The sequence below is a fragment of the Cherax quadricarinatus genome, chromosome 12 (assembly GCF_038502225.1).
Source record: "Cherax quadricarinatus isolate ZL_2023a chromosome 12, ASM3850222v1, whole genome shotgun sequence".
Classification (NCBI taxonomy): domain Eukaryota; kingdom Metazoa; phylum Arthropoda; class Malacostraca; order Decapoda; family Parastacidae; genus Cherax; species Cherax quadricarinatus.
Window position 1 is genome coordinate 7,953,300 of NC_091303.1, and position 7,234 is coordinate 7,960,533.

The following is a 7,234-nucleotide window of genomic DNA, read 5'->3' on the forward strand; positions in this document are numbered from 1 at the left end:
CCTGTCCCTTTTGAGACTTCACAATGCCTAGTTTATCTGATTTCAAATTTTAGCAAAAACTGACAGAGTTGAGTTTCAGCTCCTGTGTCACTTTAGAGTGATGAACAACAGATCCAAGCACTGATAATAGTGTACCATATGATATTGTGAATTCTGAACTGCAGCTTTAAGCAATGTCACATTGATCTTAAAGTTTACCTGGGTGTCAAAGGAGTGACCTGCTGATCTTGGAACTTTTGAGTGTTGAAGTACATTCCTCGTGATGGATCTCCTGAGCATCATGGGAATGTTGATTTAAAGTTTCTGGGCTTCTTGTTGGTGTTACGATACATCTGAGTCTACGATGCAAGCTCTGAGCTTCCTGTAGCTGCCATGGAACAGTTGATGTGCAACTCCAGGGCTTCTTGATTGTGTTGAGGTGCAGTTCCTGGGACTCTTTGGATACTGAGCTACGACTGTACAGGAATGTTAGGGGACAGGTGTTGTGAGAGACAAAGCATTCCTGTCTGAGTCCCGCAGCAACGGAAATACATCTAGTTCTGTAAATTCCAGCATTTATATAATTCTAGGGCATTCTTACCCAAAAAATAATTTGATACAGGACATAACAGTATTAGCACTGCCAAGGACAACGTTAACATTATTAAGTTAGAAAATCTTACTTATATTTAAAGTCATCTAAGTAAGAATAATTTATTACTTAAGGTAAATGAAATATATATTAATTTCGTGAAGCTCACGCTGATTTTCTAGTTACTGCAACAAGGGTTTTACACTGGGCTTGTCGGGAAGAGTATCGTTGCTTTACAAGCCAGGATAAGTTCTGCTTATAATGCACCACACACACATAAAATTCTCCTCCCGACAGGTGACCTTATAGAGTTACCTGGGCTAGCAGCTGGGAAACTCACCAGTTCAGGTGTGTGAGTCGTGGAGGGAGGAGGTCGGTGTTCACGGCTGCCGACTTACAGTGATTTCTCGAATGCCAGAGATTATGTCAATGATTCCCAGTTTGATGAATACAGAGTAGTGATTTGTGATTGATGCGTGCCAAGTGGATTACTTTGAGTGTGAAAAGAGGGTAAATAGAATATCAGTGGATTTTAAGGTGACCAGGTTTTTGCAGGGGCTTGGATCAACAGCCTCCGCCACCATTCTAAGGTGAGTGTGCCCTTACCTCCCATTGACCTGTTTTTCTTTGTTGCCAGTGTTATATTCTCCCTCATCCGTCACCTATTCTAACGCCAACAAAATGACAAAAGTTGAAAAGCCCGTGAGTACCATGACGGAACGAGTTGCGTTATTAGAGTAGGTTGATTCATCAGACTGTTTTTTTTTACCTTCAAGAATGGCTTTGGTTTACATATTCCTCCAAAAATGGAAGAGGAAAAGGAGATCGACAATTGGAAGCTATAAATATAACTCCCTCCAAAAAAGTCAGGCGGAGTGACTTATTTCCACTGGGGATCTTTGCAATGTCGGTAACTAAAAAGACTAATTATACTTTTATTTCAGACTTTGGAAATCAGTCTATATGTATCGTAATGGACATCATTAACCCTGTATCTGTGACTCGGGAAGAAATAACGATACTGTTCAGAAATAACGATTCTGTTCAGAAATAACGATTCTGTTCAGAAATAATTATATTGTTCAGATATAACGATTCTGTTCAGAAATAACGATTCTGTTCAGAAATAACGATTCTGTTCAGAAATAATGATATTGTTCAGAAATAACGATTCTGTTCAGAAATAACGATTCTGTTCAGAAATAATGATATTGTTCAGAAATAACGATTCTGTTCAGAAATAACGATTCTGTTCAGAAACAATGATATTGTTCAGAAATAACGATTCTGTTCAGAAATAACGATTCTGTTCAGAAATAACGATTCTGTTCAGAAATAACGATTCTGTTCAGAAATAATGATTCTGTTCAGAAATAACGATTCTGTTCAGAAATAACGATTCTGTTCAGAAATAATGATTCTGTTCAGAAATAACGATATACTGTAGTAGCAAACTTGTACACGTGTACAAACACGTCTGATGTACCTTAATACTCAAGATTTTTCTTGTATTGTTTTATTAATATATATAGTGATAAGCTGTCCTCTTAAGGAAAGCTGACCAGCAGATTGATCAAGCTGACCAGCAGACTGATCAAGCTGACCAGCAGACTGATCAAGCTGACCAGCAGACTGACCAAGCTGGCCAGCAGACTGATCAAGCTGACCAGCAGACTGATCAAGCTGACCAGCAGACTGATCAAGCTGACCAGCAGACTGATCAAGCTGGCCAGCTTGTTGCTGTCACTAACATGTACAAGACGCTGCTGGGTTGAATCTCTCGTATACCCATTGCGTCGAGATGTTGGTCAAGGGCTCTTGATCCAAGGAATTGGAGTCTCTCTTCTTCATATTAACTCTAATTTCCTACCGTTCCCCAGATGTTGTATGACCCCTACGGGTTAAGCGCTTTCCACATTAATAATAATAATAATAATAATAATAATAATAATAATAATAATAATAATATCTGCTATCCTTATTACCTAGCTAGTAGTAAATAGGTACCTGGGAGTTAGTCGACTGTTGTGGGTCACATCGTTGGGCCCATAAGTGGAATTGAAAATAAGCCACATTGCTTGACTTTTTTAGATTAAGACCGGGATTTTAATCCTCCGGGTCAACCCAGCCTGGGTTATTAATTCTCAAGGTTAGCCTGGGTTATTAACCATCCGGGTTAGCCTGAATTGTTAACCCTTGAGGTTAAAGATAAAGGTTACAATGTGTAGCCTGGGTTATTATCCCGTCATGGCTTGTTAACCCTCCAGATTAGCTTGGCTTCTTAATCCTCCTGCTGAGGGTTTATCGGGAGAGGAGACTTTATCAGCACACACAGAGAACAAAGAATAGGTATTAATAGGGAGTTGGTGAGAGGTCCTCAGGTGAACGAATGAGGTCATGAAATCCTATGCGAGTAGCCAGCCGCCGAGTAAGTGAAGTTAGGTAAGTGATCGCAGCGTGAGGTCCTGGGAGATTCGGTCTCGCTAAAACTTCGAAGACTGTGAATGATTCTGAGTTTTTGAGTAATGATATTATTGGTTGTGGCTGTTGCTGAGGATTGTAAACATAATCTGCTGCCACAGTCACTTTCTTGCCTTTGGGAAGCTCGTGTTTTTGTATATAGTTCTCTTGGCGCTTCCAGAGACAAGAGTTATCATTGGAGAAAGTGACCGTAGTAGCAGAGATTATATTTAAAATCCATAGCGAGAGCAATATTCATTAACAATAATCAAAATAATAATAATAATAATAATAATAATAATAATAATAATAATAATAATAATAATAATAATAATAATAAATTACAAGGACCTCTAATGGAAAAAACTCACTTTGACTTTTTCGGGGGATTATCTAGGTCATTTACACATATGTTTCAAGATGTGATAATTGTACTTATGTGTACCTATACCTAAAATATCTTACTAAAACTCAGGATAATCAACAACCTCCGAAGGTTTATCGAAGTTTTTTCACTCAGTACCTAACACTGTGATCACCTAACCTCACTCATCAGGCTTGCTTGTCGTGACTCCGTGACATTCTTTCACCTCAGGATCTCTTTCCAACCTCTGTATATACCGTTGTCTTGTTCGCTGTGCGAAGTGACTCTTCCTGGTAGGCGAAACGTCGTCAAAATAAAATTCCATAACCTGCGCTGCGTCTTATTTACATCCGGCTCCTCCAGGGAGATGCCTTGACGCCTGTGTAGGCCTCTTGATCTGATTTTTATCCTGTCTTTTCATAGATCGAAATCCCTATTGGTTTAATGCTTCTCACAATTAAAGTAAAATAAAGTACTGACCCCTCAGGGACTACTAATTCGAAAAAGACATATTTTTCTTTCTTTTTTCTCTTCTTTTTCTTGCTCTTCCTCTTCTTCTTCTTCTACCAAACGGTTTTAATACTTAGGTGTCAACTGTCTATAGTAATAAGTGGTGAACTACACCAGCAGTGTGTAAATAAAACAAAATGCGTATTATGACATTTTATTGTGAAGTCGTTTATTGTGGGCGAAACGTCTTTATAATCCTCATTGTGTGTCCGTATTTAAACTTAAGGATCCACATTCTTACAAGTAGTCAGTTTCATTTTGTAGTTTATATCTGTTTACTTAGTGGAACGCGAGAGACTTAGTGCTGTGAACTCTACTCTCTTGGTATAGTTAAAGGCACTTTCTTAGTGAAGTTAAAGGCACCTTACTCTTTTAGTAAAGTTAGAGGCACTTTACTCTCTTAGTAACGTTAAAGGCACTTTACTCTCTTGGTAAAGTTAGAGGTCACCTCGTAGGAAGGTGCCACAAGGTGAACTGCAAGGTGCCATAAGGTGTAGTAAGAGGTGCCAGGAGGTGGAGCGCAAGGTGCCACAGTCCTCACGTCAGTCAAGGACACTCAGTGTGGGGTGAAAAGTGTGGGGGAAAGTGAGAGATAATGTTGCATTTGACAGTGGGAAGCGCTCCAGGGGTAAATTGACGTCACTTATTCACTCTGAGAAATTTACACCACAAATTTCGTATAGGAAGACGTGTGCTAAGGAGCTGATGTTCATCCATTTTTGTTTTGCCGGGGTCGAATCCTGGCTCCTGGCCCTGCCTCTCAAGCGTCAGTGACCGGCATTAATGGGTTCTTACACTGGGATGGGGAGAGGACTGTGTGTCGGAAGAGGAAGGTTGGAGGGAGGGGTTATGGCTTGCTTTTTGAGATTAGATTTTGCCACCGAAGTGGCTAGTTTATTGTGCACCCCATATCCATCCTGTGGACGGTAGCGAGAGAGCATATGGATACACAAAAGGCCTAGGAACTAGGCCCCAAAGGGTTAACAGGAATACATATGGATTTATATCTACATATCTATAGTTCACTTATCTGTTACAAGCAAATTTAGGAAATTTGCTTAGTATATCTGGTATCTTATTTTCATTAATAAGATATCTTGACATGTCACATAGGTTATTATACTGTCTGTCTCTGTATTCGTCAATAAGTGGACAATTAAGAACATAGTGTTCAAGAGAGTGACCATATGCCTGATCACATAATTTACATTTAGTTTGATCATCATCTGTGTGTCTCCCAAACTGCCAGAAGTACTTGTAACCAAGCCTAAGCCTGCCCACTACAACATCAGTCAGTCTGTTCACATTGCAAGTTGCTCCATAAACATACTTATCTACGTTCATGTTATCATAGTGAGTTATAGATCTACTCAGGCTTCTAACTGCATTCCTATAACAATCATTTTCATTATTTACTTCTCTCCTAATATTATTCCTAATGCTAGACACAGTTATACCAAAGTTATATTCTACGTTCTCCTTCTGGATACTCTTCTTGGCTAACACATCAACTTTATCATGAAGGAGTAATCCAATGTGTGATGGGATCCATAGCAATTGTACATTAATTCCTTTGTCCCTAATTTTTGAGTATCTATACCTGGCTTCCCCAATGAGCATGTTGTTGGAGTCATTATATGAGCCAAGAGCATTCAATAATGACATAGAATCAGTAATGATGATAGAGTCAAGCTCAGTGTCATAGGTTAGCTTTAGCGCCATTAGGATTGCAAACAATTCAGTTTGCAGTGTAGACGCCCAGTTGTTAATTCTTATGCCTAACTCAACAAATTTATTATCGTTCTTAACTAGGGAGGTGGCAACAAGAGCAGATAGAGCCCTGCCAGAAGACTCCTGTTTAGATCCATCAGTATATATAACTTGTGATAACTTATTACTACCAGCTAGGCGAAAAATTTCTTCTTGAGCAGTTGCTCTAACAAGAGATTTAAGGAAGGGATTACTAGCAATGAGCTTCTTGGGAGGGACTTGTAGGTATGTGATATTAAATGAACACATCTTCCATGGAGGGGTGAAATGCTCTTGTTGCCTACAGTGATACAGTTCATGCAGGTTATAAAACTTAATGCAATTGCACGTTTTCACAATCCATTTAGATCTGTGTGTATTTACCTCTAGACACTTGGTAAGATTCACTGTGACAGTGTCTGGTTCGTTTCTCAACATTCTAATACCGAGTACAGTGTTAATTTCAACAATCCTATCACTGATACTAGAAATACCAAGCTCCTTCCTCATGTTAAGAACTTTTGTAGATCTGGGACAGCCAAGAATAATCCTGAGAGCTTCATTTTGCATTAACTCCAAGGGTCGGAGGGAACTTTCTCTAGCTAATATCAACATGGGAGCAGCATAATCAATTAAGGACCTAACATAGGCTATGTACATCATTGTGTTTGAGTGGGAAACGGAACTGGGTTTGAGGGTAAAAGGAGGGGATCAAAGTGGTGTTGGTGACATCCCTCCGAAGCTGAGCTTCCACAACTGCCAATACATACCCCGGCTTTCCTTTAGTCTTCGGTGTTTTTGTATTCTCTTCCTCTGTAATTTCCTCTCCTTTTAGAAAGTAGGCTTGTTTAGGTACAGGTGCACATAAATGTCATTATCATACCTAGTAACATGTGTGTAAATTACATAGGATAACCCAAAAAGTAGTCAAAGTGACTTATTTCCATTGGGGTTCTTGTCCAGATCGAGGTACACACAGCAGCAGCTTTCTGATTGCCTTAGTCGTTGCAAGGGTTGATATGACTGGACGTATTTCCCTTACTTCTTCTTCCCTTAAGTACGTGTGTGTGTGTGTGTGTGTGTGTGTGTGTGTGTGTGTGTGTGTGTGTGTGTGTGTGTGTGTGAACAACGGTCTAGTGAGAGCCGAGTCTTACAAGGTCACTGTGTGCCTGCTCCATCTCCCCAGATCCTGTACGTACCATCAGCTGTGCACTCACCACCAGTACACTCAAAACCAGTATACTTACCACCACTGCACCAACACCAGTACACTCACCACCAGTACACTCAAAACCAGTATACTTACCACCACTGCACCAACACCAGTACACTCACCACCAGTACACCATTACACTCACCCCCACTGCCTGTACGATCCAGACTTAGGTGGTATGAAAGACCTGAGGGAAGGTGAGTGTTATTAGTACTGTAGCAGGTGTTGTCTCTAGTGGTACTGTGGCAGGTGTTGTCTTTAGCGGTACTGTGGCAGGTGTTGTCTCTAGTGGTACTGTGGCAGGTGTTTCCTCTAGTGGTACTGTGGCAGGTGTTGTCTCTAGTGGTACTGTGACAGGTATTGTCTC

The 7,234-nt window shown here is 40.2% G+C and overlaps 1 protein-coding gene across 2 annotated transcripts in view; it reads left to right on the forward strand.

The window, feature by feature from the left end:
• Positions 1-1,021: 1,021 nt before the first annotated feature.
• The window catches only part of RhoGEF64C (Rho guanine nucleotide exchange factor at 64C), a 252,562-nt gene continuing 246,349 nt past the window's right edge, over positions 1,022-7,234 (forward strand). For both annotated transcript variants that reach the window (XM_070084217.1, XM_070084218.1), the window contains exon 1: positions 1,022-1,161. The gene's annotated coding sequence lies outside the window, so the exon portion shown is untranslated. The remainder of the gene's footprint in view (positions 1,162-7,234) is intronic.